Source organism: Macrotis lagotis, chromosome 1, assembly GCF_037893015.1.
Source record: "Macrotis lagotis isolate mMagLag1 chromosome 1, bilby.v1.9.chrom.fasta, whole genome shotgun sequence".
NCBI lineage: Eukaryota > Metazoa > Chordata > Mammalia > Peramelemorphia > Peramelidae > Macrotis > Macrotis lagotis.
Genome location: NC_133658.1, coordinates 610,113,187 through 610,132,581, shown reverse-complemented (window position 1 = coordinate 610,132,581; position 19,395 = coordinate 610,113,187).

Here is a 19,395-nt window from a genome sequence, read left to right as displayed (position 1 = left end):
TAATGACTGAGTTTATGAGATCCTCTGGAGTCTAAGGATGTGAGTTGAAATCTCTGATGCTTCTTATCTGTATGGTCACGGGCAAGTCATTTAATCTCTCTGGGCTCATTTTTCTCATCTGTAAAACAAGGGGAGTTGGACTAGTTGATTCCTGAGGCTTCTTCCCAATGTGTACCCATAAGCTTATAACAATTGGAGCATTTTAGAGATGTCTGATTATTGAAGAACCGATAATGTCGCAGACTGAAAGGGGAAGTTGGAGAATCCCATGAAATTTGATGGTCAATTTCTTGTCCTGAAGTTAGACAATAACTGGAATGGTTGCCCCCATACACCTACTTACTAAGCATTTAAGGGTCTATTATTTGCCAAATACTTTGCCAAATACAAAGAAAAGGCAAAAATAGCCCCTTTCCACCTAGAGCTTGCAGCCCATAGTTATTATTTACTAATTATCCCTGAGAAACAAGTCAAGAAGAAAGCAATCACTGACCCTCTGTCCCTGGGAAAATGATGTCATCCTTTTGTACCTCAGTTTCCTTTCCTGTAAAAAACCAAAATGGGTTGGATGAGATGACCTCCCCTCCTATCCTGTGTTCATGGTTTATGACTGGCTCGCTTTTCCTGATGGGGAAGAATGGTCCTTCCTGAATCTTCAGGGTCCTTAGAGCAGCCATGGCTGAAGATGGGGAGGTGCTCCTCAGCTCCAACCCTGAAGCTCCTGACCACACCTCTGTATTTCTCTCCCTCTCAAGATCACTCCACGTTCCATATATGAATCATCTAATAGCATTTTGCAAAAGCCTATAATTTACAAAGAGCATATCAAGTTCCAAGGTGTAGATATAAAACACACCATCCATTGTGGGTAAGGGTGATGCCAGTTCGAATGGGCGGTTACTATTTTAAATGGACTCCAATAAAACACATTAGTTGGCCTCTCAGCTTTTGCTTAGGACACTTCTGGCATCTCATGAATAGTATATATTCCTCCTTGTCCTCATCCTGAGCCGGGAAGAATGCATTTTGAAACCTGAGGGTGTCTCATAAAAGCTTCAGTTTTAATTAATCAAGTAATGTAAGTCGAATTGGTTAATGCCAGCCACGCTCCTTTGTCCTAGGTGGCTCTGTTATGAGTACCAATTATTTTAAATGTTAATAATTAATGTTAATACCTCAGGTTAGAAAGTGGGGGGAGAGACCAATGAGCCCAGAGAAAGCTAGAATCCCTGATCCCCAGAAGTGAATCAATCCTGTTTGCTGATTCTTACCTCTGAGACCTTAAGCCAGACCATACTAATATAATATTAATTCTGGGGTTAGGAGAAAAGAAGCTAGAAAGTAAGGATGCTAATTCTGGTTTGGCTACTAACTAATTAGCTGTTCAAGTCACCAAGGACTTCATTGTCTTCTTCTGTAAAATTAAGGAGCCAGACTAGATTGATTCATTCCTTCAGTCATTAATTCAATTAGCCAATTTTTAAATTGACTAAGTCCTTTGGTGAAGATACACTCTAGGATTCTGGTGTCTATCATTTCTTCAAAAGCTAATATCTTAAAAATAAATATGGGCTTTCTCTGGAATTACTAAGGAAGGGTGGAGATGGAAGGGAAAAAAAGGTGAAGTGGGAGGAAGAGAGATAAAAATGGGAGGGAGAGAGAAATGAGAGAGAAGGTAAAATGGGAAGGAAGGGAGAGAAAATAAGAGGGAATAGAGGTTAAATTGTTCAATAGATTCAGTAGTTCAAGAGAAAGCTGAAAAGATGAAAGGAGAAATTGAGAATTAGAGAGGGTGGGAAAAAGAGGGCTAAAAAAGAAGGGGAGGAAAGCTGCTAGGTGTAGAGTAGTCACTCATTAATGACTTGCTGATTGATGTTTCATTGAGAAGGGAGGGGAGAGAAGAGCCAGTTTCTGCCCAAAAGCTGAACAAGCAGTTGATCCCCCCCCCATAAATCTGCTTTTATATTTATGACCTCATTTAATCTTCCAGTACAACTCTATAAAAGTAGTAGGCTGGGCATTGCTATGCATTTTTTATAGACAAGTTAACCGGGGCAAAGAAAGACTAAGCAACTTGCTGAAGTCATGTAACTTAGTTATTTAGACAATTTAAAAACTGGGGTCTCCTGGCTCCTGATCTTGACTTATTTCTACTATGATTATAACACCTAGTAATACTACTACCATCATTAGTACTATTTCTACAAGTACTATCACTGATGCTACCACTACTGCTACTATTACCATGGCTATTATTACTAGTACTGTTGCTAGAACTACTATCATTAGTACTACTGCCGCTACTACTACTGCTTTATGTACTAGAACTAGTAGCTACTACTATTGATACTACTAGTATTATTAGTACTGCTACTAGTCCTACAAGTGATACTATCTCTTCGAGTATTACTACTAGCACTGCTGCTATTGGCACTATCAATGCCACCTCTGCTTCCCCTGCCACCTCTACCCCAATCACTACTACCTCTACTACCACTACTACTACCATCACCACCACCACCACCATCACTACTACTACTATTACAATTACTACTTCTACTACCACTACCACCACTATCACTCCTATCACCACCACCACTGCTACTACTACTGCTACCACCACTACCACTACCATTATTACCACTATCATCACTATCACTACTAATACCACCATTACCCCCACCACTATCAACCACCACTGCCACTATTACTACCACTATTTTTTCCATCACCACTACCTCCATTACTATTAATACTACTATCATCACTACCACTACCACCATCACCATCACCACCACCACCACCACCACCACCACCACTACTACTACTACTACTACTACTACTACTACTACTACTACTACTACTACTACTACTACTACTACTACTACTACTACTAGAATGTTGGAGTCAGGAAGATCTGGCTTCAAATTTTGCTACTAATATTATATGATCAAACATAACCTCCCTGAGCCTCAGGCAAACTCTCTAAGACTACAAGTTATAGAGAATTTTTATTTTTTTTTATTATTTTTAATTTTTTTTAGTTTTTGCAAGGCAAATGGGGTCAAGTGGCTTGCCCAAGGCCACACGGCTAGGTAATTATTCAGTGTCTGAGGTCGGATTTGAACCCAGGTACTCCTGACTCCAAGGCTGGCGTTCTATCCACTGCGCCACCTAGTGGCCCCTGAGAATTTTTAATAACAAAAGCATACATTTAAAAGTTAGGGATAAGGACTGAGGATGAATTCATTTATTTCACTTGCATAGGGAACCCTGCTAGCAAAGGAGGGCACATGAGAACCCTGAGAAATTAAGTGATTTAGCTAGGGTTACCCAAGCTGATGTTTATATCGTGCAGTGTACACAATACTTTGCATATATTATCTTATTTGACATCACAACTACCTCTGTTATAGATGTCTCCATTTTATAGAGGAGGGAGCTGGGACTTGCCCAGGATCACACATTTGGTAAATGTCGGAGGTCAGCTTTGCAATCAGATTCTCTTGAATCCAAATCAAGCTCTCTGCCTACTGTACCTTGCAAGTATCCAGATGCATGAATAGAAGATATCAAACTCTTACTTTACAGAAACCAGCTCACCCAACTCCTTTCCTTCTAGGTAGGACCATGGAAGGATAAACAAAAATCCTGGGATTTAGAGCTGGAAAGGTTTAGAGAATTTCACAATCTCTGGGAATAATAGAAGGATAAAATCAGAGGAATATTGAAAGATGAATTATATTTTTTAAAAATTCTGTTGAATAGATGTGTGCTTCTCAGATGTTAAAAAGAAAAGAACAACCCCACCCCATTTTGTGTAATTATTCAGCCAACCCCTTCCCTTTATAGATGAGGAAATAAAAGATCTAAGACACTGGTATCACAGGGCTGAGACCTGGTCTGGAGACCACAGCCCTGGACCTGGATTCAGGAAGACCTGAGTTCGAATCTAATCTCTGACACTGATGAGCTGTGTGACCCTAGGCAAATCACTTAACCCCTGCCTGCTTCAGTTTACTCATCTGAAAAATGAGTATAATAACAGCACCTCCTTCCCAGGGTGGTTGTGAGGATCAAATAAAATAATAATTGTAAAATGCTCAGCACAGTCCCCAGTACATAGTAAGCATTACATAAATGTTAACTATGATTATAATTGTTCATTCTAATGGGTAGTTAGTAGTGGAACCAGGATGTGAATTCAGGTTTTCCGACTGCACATTCAGTGGGTTCTCCACCACCCATTCAGCCTCACCCACATCAGGTTCCTCAGGCTTGCATTCTGCTACAAACCACCAAATACAGAAAAAGAAAGGAAATTGTGCCAGCTCTTCATCGTCTCCCCAGCCCACACGATGTAAGCAGTCCCAGTCTGATCACTGTACAGTGTGGGCAATGGGAAAAACGGCTGAATTTGGAGTCAGGGGACCTGCCCTCCAATTCCAGCTTGGCTCCTTACTGTCACCTAGGTGTCCTTGGGCTCTGACACTTCTCATCGTATGACCTTGGGAGAGTCACTTATGTTTTCTGGGCTTTGGCTTGTTCATCTGTAGAATGAGGGAGTTGCACAGATGGTCTCCGAGGTCCCTTCCAGCTCTCTATTTATAAGCCTACGATTCTATATGCCCTTTCATTCTTTTAGCCTCAATTTTACCATCTGTAAACGGAGGGATGGGATTCGATGGTCTCTATGGTCCCTTTTGGCTCTTCACATTCTAAGAGATAAGCTGATAAGAATTGGAATCTGCCTGAGAATGAGAGGTTGCCCTGAGCCAGATTTAAGCTAGCTTCAGTTCCAGCTCAGAGAAACTTGAGGCTGGCATGATGGCCCTGGGTGATCTCCTGTGCCATTTAGTTATTTATTATGTAAGCCCTTTGTGGCACAGAGCACAAGTGATTCATACCACAGTGGCATGGTGGAATGTTTATTTACCAAATGAGTGGGGCAGCCATGACAATTTTTCTTAGCTCTGGTCTGAGGCTGAATGAAACCCAATGGACCCTTTGAATTTCACAATCTCTGGGAATAATAGAAGGATAAAAGCAGTGTAACATTGAAAGGAGAATATTATTTTTTTAAAAAATTTTTTGAATAGATGAGTGTTTCTAGATGTTAAAAAAAAGAACATTCTTTTCCCATTTTGTGTAATTAAAATCCCAAACTATGGAAGATATGAATAGATTGGATTTTTAGAGTTTAGGGTACTCATATAGAAATGGAAGAAATGTTCAAAGTCAACAAAAACACCAAAAACATAAATATTCAAGGTAGGAGGGATCTTAGTCCCTTATTTTATATAGGAAAAAAGCGAAGCCCAGGGATGAAAAGGGACACAGATAATTGAGTTGAATGCAACAGTTTCTTTACTTCACTAGTTTTTTGGTTGGTTTTTCTTTTTCCTTTTTTCTTTTTGATATCCAATTTTATTTTGCTAGATTCTGAGCATCATAGAGAAAAAGGGTATAGTAGAACATTATCTAGGTTATAATATCATCAAGGATATGATACATGTAAGTGTATATGTGTGTCTATATATGAGTAGATATACAATGTGAAACCATTAAAGAACAATGCAAGATAGTGTATGGATTGTTTTGTTGAGTTATTTCGGTTGTGTCTGACTCTTTGTGACCCCATTTGAGGTTTTCTTGGCAAAGATACTGGAGTGGTTTGCCATTTCCTTCTGTAGAGTATATGGATAAGATGCCAAGTTGTATGATGTCAGATACAAATACTGTGGGAGACCAGAGATATGGGAGGTCAATGTGGGCTGGAGGCAAGGAATGCCTTTTGGAAGAGATGGGCCTTGGGTTGGACAGCCTTTAGCTGGATCTTTCTCTTTGAGAAGTATTCGCTGGGTGGCATCTTGCAGCCCCAAGTTTTTTCTTTCAGAAAGGAGCCAGAGGACAAACAATAGAGTGAATTCTCCATTTTCGTTTATTTGTTGGATCTTTGATTTTTGCTGGCAGGGGAAGCTGTGGGGGAAGGAACTTTCTTGACCAATCTGCACATGTCATAGTCTTAGACAGTTGTCTGAGGAAGCAGATTAAACGGAGGACCTGCCCAAGGTCACTCAGCCAGTTTAAGTCAGAAAAAGAATCCAGGACTTCCTGGTTCAAAAGCCAATTCTTTATCCTCTACAGCACAATTCCTCTCATTTGTTTGTTTAAAAAGACAGAACTCGCTGAGGGTTAGCAGGCAAGGTGAAATACCTTTGATCAGCCTCAGTTTTCTCTGTAAAATGGAGGGTTTGATTAAAGGGATCCCTAAGGATCTTTCCAGATCTTAACATGAGGCTTATTTGACTTTGTGAATCAAGTTCCCAATCACACATGAATTTGAAAGGCCTGCCTTACTTTTGCATTTGTGTCTTATTATGATATTTACACTAACTGATTAATAAATATAGTCAAAAAAGTGCTGGCCCTGGTTAAAGGCAACTGTGCAACTGAGTGGGTCACTTAACCTCCATTGCCTTGGTTTCCACATCTGTAAAATGGGGGTGGGGTTAACACAGGTCTCTAAGGTCTTACAATCCTATGATTTATTGATTGGGCTTTAGGGGAAAATCTCAGGCTCAAACAAAACACTAATAATCACCTTGGAAGAAAATTGTTGGAGAGAGACCCAGTGGAGGAAAAGTTCTCCTACCTCCGGCCCTTTTGCAGTTTTCTTCCTGATGAAGCCAGGACTCCATAGGAGTGGAGAGAGCTTGCCCACCTCTGCCTGGCACCCTGGCAGCTTCTCTGGCCTGGGGGCTGGGTGCCTCTGTCCCAGCCGCCCGCCCGATGGGTGTTTCTGGGGTGGATTAAAGCAGCCTTGCTGGCTGTTTGGTTTTATTCACAGTATCTATGGGGCTCCACAAAGCCCCCGTTTTCCCATTTGTATCTGTTTCTAAACCCCTTTTTATCTGTTTGCCTCGGCTAAGCCCTAAAGCTTTTAAACTGGAATTAGAGCCGGGCCCTGTGCGGGAGGGGAGGGGAGCCTCCGACAAAGGTATTTGAAGAGTTACTGACAACTCCGGGGAAACGTGGGAGGGGGAAGCCCGGCCTGGGCCTGCGAGCGGCTCCTTTCTCACGTTGGCCGCACTGGGCTGGCCTCTGCCCCACTTGGGTTATTAGTTGATTTCGTTTCATTTCTTCATGATTACTGTCCCCCTCCACCACCATGGACAGTGGGACATTGTCATGGAAACAGGCTTCATGGGAAGTGGGTTGTGAGGAGCAGGGGAGGGATGGGCTAGGGAGGAAGTAACGGGGATAGTTCCCATCTCCCCTGTGTTCATTTGAAAACCATCACCATCCTCCTCCCTCCCAGTGTCAGCTGCACCCCCCCCCCTTAATCTCCTATTTGGGACCCCAGGGTGATTGGTTGCCATGATTAAAAGGACACCAATGGAGTAGTATTGGGAAGAAGGCCAAGTTTCTTCCATTCAGTCCCCTTGTTCTGATGCCCCCTCCCACCTCCATTTCCCTTTAAAAAAATAGCAAGCATTTATTTTTGCACTACTACATACTGACCCTCATTAAAAAAAGAGAACAAAATCTTTATAATAAATACGTATAGGAAAGTCAAAAAAATCCCCACATTGGTCAAGTCCAAAAATGTATATCTTATTCACCTCTAATATCAGAAGATGGGTAGCATGCTTTGTCTTGGGTCCTTTGGAATCCTGGTTGGTCATTTCATTGAACAAGGTTCTTAAGTCTTTCCAAGCTTTTTTTCTCTACAATGCAATTGTCATAATAAATTGCTCTTCTGGTTTTTCTTATTTCACTTTGCCTCAGTTCCTACAAGTTTTCCCTGTTATCCTGGCATCCTTTTAGGCATTTCTTATGAAATAATGCTATTCCACTGTGCTTATACCCTGCATTTTATTCAGTTGTTCCTCAATTGATGGATACTCCTTTGGTTTCCAGTGCTTTGCTGCCACAAAAAGAGCTGGTGTGTGTGTACATATATGTATATATATGTATATATATGTGTATATATATATATATATATATATATATCTTCTTTCCTTTTCCTTTGATAATTTTGTGCCTTCCATTCCCCTTGTGCCAAGGGTTCTCCCATTGTGATACTTGTGTCAGGTTTTTCTCCCTGTTATGATATTAGGACGTCATATATTTAGAGCTGGAAGGGAAACTGGAGACAATTTAGTTTAGCTCCCTCAATTTAGAGATGAAAAAAACGAAAGCTCACAGAGGTACCTCACTCAAATTCACACAGAGAGAAAATGGAAGCATCAGGATTCAAATCCAGGTCCCCTGACTCCAAATCCACTACTTTCCTTTTATCACAACACCTTCATAGTTACAAAACACCATCAATAAATAACTTTGCTTTCAACAGAATGTTGTTCTTTTGTTTTGTCTGACTCTTCGTGACCCCATTTGAATTTTTTTTTGGGGGGGAAAGAAAAATCATTGGAGTGCTTTGCCAATTCCTTTTGTAGATGAGGAAACTGAGGCAGACTTAAATAATTTGTCTTCTAGTTAATAAATATCTGAGGCTGGATTTGATTTCAGTCTTCCTGACCTGAGGCTCAGTGCTCTATCCCTTATGTTACCTAGCCACATAAAACCTGTATAAAAGAAAAAAAAAGAGAATCCTGGGGGGAAGTGGGGTGATAAGAGGAAACTTTTTTACTTTTTCTTTCTCCAGTTGTTTGTTCTATTTTGCAGTAGGTCAGGGAAACATTAGGTGGTGACACTGGAAAGGGAATCAGGTGAGTCTTTTACTGGAAACTGAGGAAGAAAAAGGAGGTGGCGGGGAGAATCCTGCCAGTTGAGAATATTCCCAGGGATTTATGCTGTCAGGGGACCTTAAACCCCTGGCATCTCATCACTGACTGGAATCCTATTTCATCTCCTCTCTCTCTCTCTCCCTTTATCCTTCCTTCCTTCCTTCCTTCCTTCCTTCCTTCCTTCCTTCCTTCCTTCCTTCCTTCCTTCCTCCCTCCCTCCCTCCCTCCCTTCCTTCCTTCCTTCCTTCCTTCCTTCCTTCCTTCCTTCCTTCCTTCCTTCCTTCCTTCCTTCCTTCCTTCCTTCCATTCTTCAGAACCTTCCATTGACCTCAATCCTGCCGCAAGGCATTGGAAGCCACCAAAAATGGTTTGGAGTCATGAAGTCATGGACCTCATTGAAGGGAAGAAAATGGTGTTCTGACATCCCAAGTCCTATCCTGGACCTAGAGTCTGGAAGATCTGGGTAAAACCCTGCCTCTGACACTTAGTAGTTGTATGATCATGGGCAAGTCACATATTCTCTGGACTTCAGGTTTTCCATTTTTAAAATGAGGCCGTTGGGTTTGCTAATCTCAGTAAAGTCTTTTGGGACCTGTGAACCCTGACTACATTTTCCCACTGCAAAAATCACTATACCTGGTTATTGGTTTTTATAGTACCTGTGGTGCCATTTTTCAGGCATTATGTATTGAAATAATCTTTCATGGTCTAGACTCTTGCTTTAGACCATTTAAAAAATCCCTATTCTAGGACCTCCCCCTTGAGAGTTATGCTGGATGACTGAAACTAACATTATAAATTAATTTCTATAAAATTCATTAAATCTGATAGAATAACTTCTTGATCCAGTCCCAACCTCATCAGCAGTCCCACAACAAGAGAATTCTACTCTTTCTGCACACTCACTCTACTCCACTTAGAACATGTTCCCTGAAAAATTTGGGTGTATTGCTTTTGTCCCTAGGTGGAATGCCCTTCCCTTTGCTCTCTGTCGATCTTAAGTCCCATCTATCCTGTAGAACCCAGCTTGTATCACCTCTTCTGCAGTTTTCTCTGGCAGCTCCAGCTCCCAGTGTTTCTTCTGACTGTCCTAGGAGCTCCAACAGTCATCTACATCACCCATTTATCATTTTGGAGATGCTCTCTTTTATTGCTAGTTGTTTCTTCCCTTTTGGGTCTCATTTTCCAACCTTAGTTCAGAGCCTGGATTCCTATTCGTTGTCATTTTTACCAACATTATCTAGGATTGGATCTCTCACATAGTAGGGGGGCTAATAAATATTTCCTATTGAGTGATTGGTTGATAAGGTGTTACTGACTGATAATGTTTTAATCTGTTGCCCCTGTCAGGTGCCATTCAATTTTTTTTTTTTTTTACTGGAGCCTCCAAAGTTTTCACTTGAAAGAATGAGTCATGTGGGGATTTCAATTTTGGTGATAGTCCAGAGCTCCTGAAATCACACCACACAGGAGACTGCAAGTCAGAGTAAGGCCAACCCTGGATCCACACCAAGAATTGAGCCTCTGTGGGACAGGTGAGTCAGAAAGGCAGGTGAATGAATGCTTAAGTTGTGGTTTTAACTTCCCATGAAAATCTTTCTCTGAAGAGCACCAAGGTGTTGACTTGTGTCCTCCCAGCACCCTTCAGAGGGATTGTTCTATGCATTTTAAAATGGAGAAACTGAGTCATTGGCCAACATCATGGGTACTCAACAAAGCAGGAACCCTTAACTCCTAACTCAGATGTCACTCTCCTTTTGTGATACATTTTATACTTCTTTTGGGGGCTTCTTGGGTCTCCCACTCTTTCTCCCATTGTACCATCACTCTCTAGATTCTTAGCTTGTCTCTTATCTGGGAGACCTACCCACTACTCATGAGCTATACCAGTTCACTTACATTCCCCAATCTTCTCCCTCCCTTTTCAGACTACACCTACATGTTCTGTCTTCCCTGTCTTAAAAAAGATCTCACAAAATCTCTCTTCTATAAAATTCATTGAGACCAGGAGAACCCCAATCCACACTCATTGTTCTCTTGAGATATTCATCCCAATGAGATTACGAAAGAGAAAAAAAGAGAGTTGAAAGGACATTGACAAATTAGAGTACATTCATAGAAACAACTATGATGGTGAGGTTACTGGAGAGCTTGCCCTTGGAAGGCAGCATAATATAGTGAAAAAACTGTACATGGAATCTAAGGACTTGAGTTCAGATCTCAGTTTTCAAAACCTGGTTTTGCCACTTATCACCTATGTGGCTTTGTAGGTCATTTGTTTTCTGAATCTCAGTTTCCCCATCTGTAAGATAAGAAGGTTAAACTAGGTAACCATAAAGGTGTCAGCCTGTTCTAACTCTGTGATCCTCTGGTTCATATGAGAATGGGTTGACGTTTAACCTGGAAAAGTGAAGACATCAGAGACTCATTGTAAACTTCTGTCAAATATTGTAGGGCTTCCATGTGAAAGAGGGAGGAGAATGAGTATATGTGCCTCTGGAAGGCAGATCTTGCCACCATACAGAGAAGTGACAGGGAAATACATTTTGGTCCTAGGTAAAGAAGAGTCTAACAATGTGAGCTGTCCTGTGATGGAATGGATTGCTGTTTGTTGCAGGTTGCTGTATATGGGAGTCCTGTTCAGATCTGGATTGAATTAGATGGTTTCTGAGTCACCTTCCCCAAGTTCTGCATTTCATGTGGCTAAAGGGTTCACCCAATAATCTGAAGTATAGACATTGAGAGATTACTAGGGAAGGTGGAGTCTACCAAGAGGTGAAAGTGGAGATGGGGATTCCTTAGAATCCCTTTCCTGATAGTTATATCAGTCAACTTCTCATACTGAAAATGGACAAGAACCCCACCACACCAGGAGATCCAGGTATGTACTACAATGTAAGTGCTCAGTAATAATGATGCTGTCGCTGCTGCTACTGAGAGGAAGTTCCAGATGTTGACATGGTGCAGAAGACTTGGTAGAAATAGTAGTTGAACACTGATTAGTTGATGATAAGAGATAGATGAAGATGGTTCTCAAGATTCAGTTTGATCCAATAAGTATTTACAGAATACTTGTCTAATGCTTACCTCTGTGGATGATTTCAACATAGGAAGAAGAGATTGTGTGGGCCCCTGGAGTAACTTGCAATCCCTTTGGTAGAAGAAGACATACATACATATATTAAACAAATCAACATTATAATGAAGATTTCATTAGTCTAAGAGTCTGAATAGACAGCATGACATAATAGGGAAAAAACTGACCTGGGGATTAGAAAGATCTGGATTTAAGTCTTAGCAGAGTATCTGAACCCTAGTATGTGATGAATAAATGTTTATTGACCGACTGACTGATAAAGACTTTGGGCAAGTCACTGAAACTTTCTGTTCCCTAGACAACTTTCTAAGACTATTGCAGAGTATATACTGACCTACACTAATAAAGGAAGTTTTGAAATCACAAGTCTGGGTCTAAAAATGAAGATATAGAGAATAGAGGAAGGGAATGAGCCAGCCATGGTTTAGCAATGTGTTCAATTGATCTTCACAATTTATTTTGCCAGTTTAGGAAATTGAGGCAGCCAGAAGTGACTTGCCTAGGCTCACAAAGCTAGCTAGCATCTGAATCTGGATTTGAACTCAGGCCTTTCTTGATTTCAGGTTCAATTCTATCCCACTGTGAAACTTACCTACCTCTTAAGGACAATTAAGGGCATGATTATGTGATTCAGGCTATGGGACATGACAAGGGGTGTTATAGGATCTTATAGAGAAAGAACCCCTCCATCCCCTTTGAAAGCATTCCTTTCACTTCCCATTCTTCAAGCATTCTTATTCTTTAAAAGTAAGTCTTTGATCATAGAGTTTTAAAAGTTCTGAGTTCAAAGCTAATACCTTAGGAACTTGTCCTCCATCTCTGACCTAGAAAGAGGATGAGGGATTGGCAGGATCCAGCATCTTTGTGGTAGAGCAAGAATTTCTTAGATCCAGAAGGCTGGCCCAGAGATTCTTCTTGGATATCACAGTCTTGCCTTTGAACTTTTGGGATTTCCATTAGGCATCTTAGCACTTCCCACCCCCACATCCAGTCCCCACAGTCTCATGGTCTATGATATTTTCTGAATCTAGTGGAAGACAATAAAATTGACCAAAGACAGAGAGGTGTGAAATTCTTTTCTCTTACGAAGTCTTAAGTTTAGGACAGCAATTCCCAGCCTATAGGACACAGAATCCACAAATACATGTACACAATAAGAATTGTCATTTTGTAATGTATTTCCTCAGTAAATACTCATAGTACAACTGCACTTACATGGACCCAGAAGTCTGAAGAAGTTTTATTAAGGAAAGAAGTTCCTTTTCCTTCAAAAGGTTGCAGGCCATTGATTAGAAGCTCAGAAGCATGGGAAATGCAGGTCCAGAGAACTCACTTAACTTGAAGACCACCCAGCTGATTTGGTGGTAGCTCAGTTCAGGATGGACAAACCACAGAGGTCTATTAAACAGGAAGCTGGTGTTATGTGAGATTGGAAAACAGTAAGGAGATAGGGTTACAATAAAGGATTTTTCAATCCAGCAAAAGTGAATGGAAGTGATTCCAACCATGAATCACTGGCAACATTACCTCATTCTAAGATTTTTCTTCACTAGCAGGTGAGATTCCTTTGGTTACCTTGTTGAGAGGAAGAGCTGAAAGGAAAGGTCCTTGGTTTAGGGATCTGCCTTATTCGGATATGAGGAAAAGAAAGGCTCTTAAGATTGTGTGTGTAATTGGGTGGTTTCTAATAATCCTCCCATGAGTAATAATTAGTAATTAATAGAATTTATCTTTTTTTTGAGAAGCAATATAACATTTTTTAAAAGTCACTGGAAAAGAGAAGGCCTGGGTTCTAGTTTTGTCTATCTGTCACTAATTGATTTGGGGGAATCTTTTCAGTTTTTTGTCTCTTGGCTTCTCCACCTAGATTCAGGGGATGGGGAGTCGGTAGATTCGATGACTTCTAAAGTATTTTGCAGCTCTGATGTTCAATGATCTTAAAATTCTATGAAGTCAAGGTATTTCCTCAGGTCTGATAGAGAAACCCAAATCCTCCTCCCACCCCCGGAGAGGGAGGTCCCCAAACACGCTTGGCCTGCCTCAGACAGAACAAGGGAGGCTACAATCTTGGGCTCCTCACTGCATTAACAAGACTGGTCCTGTCGCCACTTTCTGAGGAAGAAGCAATCTGCTCACTAGTTCCCACATTGTTCTGGATCCTCCCAGGTCAGGTGGTCATTACATCATGTATGAGGAGGCTAGGTGGGCGAAAACATGCCACTTTTGAATGAGACCAAAAAAAAAATCACATAATAAGAACTCTGTGGTCTTCAGGAGCAAATATTGGCCATTGAAGGGTTGCTTGGAAAGACATTTACCATCAATCCAAGTCTGGGTGGGATGACAATAACAATCACAATAGAAAGGAGTATGAAGAACTGGGAAGAGAGTTGTATTTAAAATCAAGAGAACTGGGTTTAATTTGGCTTTGCCATGAAGAAGAGGTGTGACTGGGCAAGTGACTTTTCTCCATGTCTCAGTTTACTTTCCTGTAAAATAGACTAGATCAGTTCTTAACCTGGGATCTGTAAACTTGCTTTTAAAAAAGTGATATTTTTATAATTAATTTTCTTTTTTTTTTAGTTTTTTTTTTTTTTTGCAAGGCAAATGGGGTTAAGTGGCTTGCCCAAGGCCACACAGCTAGGTAATTATTAAGTATCTGAGGCCAGATTTGAACCCAGGTACTCCTGACTCCAGGGCCAGTGCTTTATCCACTGCGCCACCTAGCTGCCCCTATAATTAATTTTCAATTGTGTATATTGTTTTATATATTTAAAAATCTTAATCTAAGGAGTTGCCAAAGGAATCCAATGATGCAAAAACCCCTTCAGAACTCTTGGATTAGATTTTTAAGATCCCTCACAGCTCTGGAAATGTAGGGTCCTCTTTGACTTATGAACCAATCTCTTTTATGAGAAAAACTTTTTTCCCCCAGGCATATGCTTTTATGTAGTCAGAGACCTCCCAGGAGAGAAAAGTCCCTCCAGATAAAATGTAGATCAACCACTGTTTTGAAATTTATAGTCTTAGAGAGTGCCTTCCCTCTGAGACTACCTCCAATTAATCCTGTGTGTGTACATATATATATATATATATATATATATATATATATATATCCTTTATATATGGTTGTTTGCATGTTGTTTCTCCCATTAAACTATGAGCTCCTCAAGTGTAGAGATTCTTTATTATTTCTTTGTTCGTTTTTATTGAGATCTCTGATTGTTGTTCAGATGTTTTCAGTAGTGTCCCTTTGGAATTTTCTTGATAAAGGTGCTGAAGTGGTTTGCCATTTCCTTTTCCAACTCATTTTACAGATGAGGAAACTGAGGATGACAGGGTAAAGTGACTTGCTTAGGGTCACACAGCTGTTTTTTATTGTCTGAATGTCTGAGGTCACACTGAACTCAGGAAGAAGAGTCTTCCTAAGTCTAGGCCTGGCACTCCAATCTGCTTCACCACCTAGTTGCTTCATACTACTAAGGGATTTAATAAATGTTTGTTGATTGAATCTTTTTCATAGTCAAGGAAGATCTATTCTTTGTCCCTTACCCAAGGGAAAAAATAATACTTCTTTCTCATCTGCTGTTTAATGTCTGCTATCTACCAATTCATTAACTCATTCATCAATCTGCTCATTTATTTATTCAAATAGCAAATATTTATTAAGCCTCTGCTATGTACAGGACACTGCTAGGTGTTTGGAAAAATCAAAGCTTAGAGAAACCAAAGCTCTTGCTTTAATAAAGTTCAATCTATCTATAATGAATGCAATTCTAATATTTATAGATGACTATAACACATAGAAAAGAATGATTCCATGAGAGTATTTCAAAACAAAATGTTTTGGAAGGCTTAGGAGGATATCTTTACCAAGGAAGGTGGAAAGGGATCATGGAATGATTCCTGAAGGAGGTGGATGAGTTTGGTTGTTCCAGGTGGTTCAACAAGCAATGATGGAGGAAAGAGGTAATCCTAGACCAAGGGCATAGAGATGGGGAGTTGGGGTGGGGAGCAGAGGCTATAGGAAGTTTGACTAGAGTTTAGGTAAAGTAAAAGAATCCCAAGGTCATAGGAGCTCCTAGAAGGGGCCTCTTAGTGTCTGCCCAGATGGATCACTTTGCTTCTAGTGGGAAGGATTTGGTAATGACTGTGGACAAGAGAAGTAGGGCTGTGTTATGGTTATGCTGACTTTGGTTTACCCAAGGTGGGTATCTCACCTTGGCCTGGATACCCTGAGTTTCCTCTACCTCTTTTGCGGCTCCAGTCACCCTAAAGCAAAGACTCTCTTCTCCTATTCTTCCCTTTTCCCCGAAGCAAGCCAGTCAATGATTCTTCACTTCCAAGAGCCTTTATCAGGGGATACAAATCTTCCTTTCCACTATTAGAGATAAGATTCAATTGTACTTGCCTCTAGAAAAGAGATCATACTAACCAAAAAGCACATTTTCTCTAGGAAATAAGTAGAAGGGAGTAATAATTAAGTGCCTACTATGTGCTAGACACTGTGTAGATTATTTGGAAGCTCAAGGTAAATTTGTATATAATTGGTGTGTGAAAAGTCAGGACTCTTCCCCCCCCCCCCCCCCAGTCCTTAAGTCTTTTAAAATTGTTTGTCTTGTTTGTCTTTATAATGGTTTTTTTTTTTTAAGGTTTTTGCAAGGAAAATGGGGTTAAGTGGCTTGCCCAAGGCCACACAGCTAGGTAATTATTAAGTGTCTGAGACCAGATTTGAACCCAGGTACTCCTGACTCTAAGGCTTTATCCACTAGCCACCTAGCCTCCCCTTTGTCTTTATAATGTTAATGTTTAAATTGTTCTCCTGATTCTGCTCTCTTCCTTTTGCACCAGTTCTTGCATCCAAATCTTCCCAGATTTCTCTGAAGCCAAGTAGACCTTTGTAAAAATAACAACAAATCCCTGACTTAACAAATTATTATTGAAGTTATGTCATTTAAACTGTAATCTTAGTGCTCTTTCACAAATCCTATACTCATTTAAGCACTTGTCTCTCTTAGCACTGTGGGACTACAACTAGGTTTGAGAAATCTCAATGATATTTGAACCTGACTAGTACAATTGATGTTTCCCACTCTATGACCTTTGTCTAATGTGGCACAATAGAGAGAAGACTGAATATGGGTCCAGTAGACCTGTGGGTCAGGAGACTTATTTTTGAATTCTTGCTTTGATATTAAAGTCCTGTAATTTGGGGCAAAGCACCTTAAACCTTAATTTCCTTAACTGTAAAATACAGATAATATTTGCAGGACCTACTTTATAGGGTTGGGAGGAAAAGTACTTTGCAAATCACAAAGCACCATGCAAATGTTAACTATCATTATTTTACTGGGTGCAGATGTTGTTTCTATCTCCTGGACCACTAAAGGCATGCCTCAGCTCCACAGGGTTTCCTGCTTGTCCCTTGACTCTGTCTCTAAAGGTAGAGCAGCCTGAACTTGATAAGAAGGCTGTATTCTAAAGGGAACATCACCTTCTAGGTTGTCTGGATCTGACTGATGCTGCTTCAGAAGCAGACCCATGGTCCTGTTCCTTAAAATGGAAGACTCTGGGTGGTAGCATCCATTCATAGTTGGTCCAGGGAACAAGGAGATGAATCATTTGACCAATAATTATTTCAATGAGCTAAAATCTATTTTTCTCCCACATCATTGAAAAAAATGTTATCAGTTCTTGCATATAAATCTTCCCAGGTTTCTGTCACCAAAAATAGACCTTTTTAAAAGCATAAACAGTAACAACAACCCAAACATTTCATAGATATCATCATAATGTTTTCTGGAAAGGGATTTTCATTACCCTTCCAAATTTAATTAACTTGCCCACAAAAAAAAAAGAAAAATTAAGCAAAAACACCCCATACCTGATCACCCTTGATAATATAGAAATTCTATCCTAGTAGTTGTCTACTCATGAAGAGGGATACATCTGGTCATTATTTTGGTGGGTTCATTATTTTTTCAGTATGGGGTATTCAGGAGGGACTAGTACCTCTGGTATGAGGGTTTATTGAACCCTTTTCAGTGCTGTTCCTGCACCTTTGGTATTCACCTTCATTCAACTTTCACCTGTACTTAGCACCTGGTCAGACATTAAAGACTCCAAAGTCATTCACTGCATCCTGGACCATTGCCAATTATCTTGATTTTTGTCCTGCCACTGGACTTTGATGATTTTGGAAGACAGAGTGAGGCTCACAACAATGCATAAGTCTGTCTCACTTAAATTCAATTCTTATAGAAGTCATGCTATCATTTGTGATGCCATTGGTTGTCTTTGAAAAACAAAAGAAGAATAATATTTGCTCAACAAGTTGTTTTTCCTTAGTGATCTTTTCATTTATATTGTTGCAGTCATTGTGGATATTTTTCTTTGGGTTCGGTTTATTTCACTCTTTCATTTCACATAAATCTTTCCATGTTTCTATACAGTTGTCATTCCTTTCTCTTTCTCTCTCTTTCTTTCCTTCTTTCCTTCTTTCCTTCTTTCCTTCTTTCCTTCTTTCCTTCTTTCCTTCTTTCTTTCTTTCTTTCTTTCTTTCTTTCTTTCTTTCTTTCTTTTTCTTTTTCTTTCTTTCATTCTTCCCTCCTTTTTTTCCTCTTTCTTTTCCTCTCTCTTTCATTATTCTTCATTTAAGGAGCAGCTAGTTTATTTCTAGTTCTTTGTTACTACAACTAAATTAAGTGATCGACTTGGAATCAGGAAGAACAAAATTAAAATTCTATTTCTGGCACCTACTGCATGTTTTTTTTTTAGGTTTTTGCAAGGCAAATGGGGTTAAGTGGCTTGCCCAAGGCCACACAGCTAGGTAATTATTAAGTGTCTGAGGTCGGATTTGAACTCCTTACTCCAAGGCTGGTGCTTTATCCACTACACCACCTAGCTGCCCCCTACTGCATGTTCTTGATCAAGTTTCTGAATCTTTGTGTTCATCAGGCCATCAAAAAAGAAATGGAAATTGAGTAAATGATTGGGGAATGGCTAAACAAATTGTGTTATAATAATAAAATGAATATTAGAGCAGCTAATTGTTGTAATGGCTAGAACACAGGACTTGGAGTCAGGAAGACTCATCTTCCTGAGTTCAGATCCAGCTCAAAAGCTTACTAGCTATATGATGCTTGGCAAATCACTTGACCCTGCTTGCCTCAGTTTCCTAATCTGTAAAATGAACTGAGAAGGAAATGGCAAACCACTCCAGTATCCTTACCAAGAAAATATCCAATGGTGACAAAGAGTCAGACACAGTTGAAAAACAACAAATGGAATAATACTGCATCTAAAGAAATGATGATTATGAAGAATAGAGAGAAACATGGGAATATGTGTAAACTGATTCAAAGTGGGTCCTGACTTCTGGGCTGTACCATCTAGCTGTGCAAGCCACTTAACCCTGATTGCCTTGCCTTGAGGGCTACCTCCAGTCATCCTGATCCATATCCATATCCATTGGATCCAGGTGATTCCAGAGGAGAAGAAAGTGAGGCTGGTGACTTAACACAGTACCTCCTCATTCAAATCCTA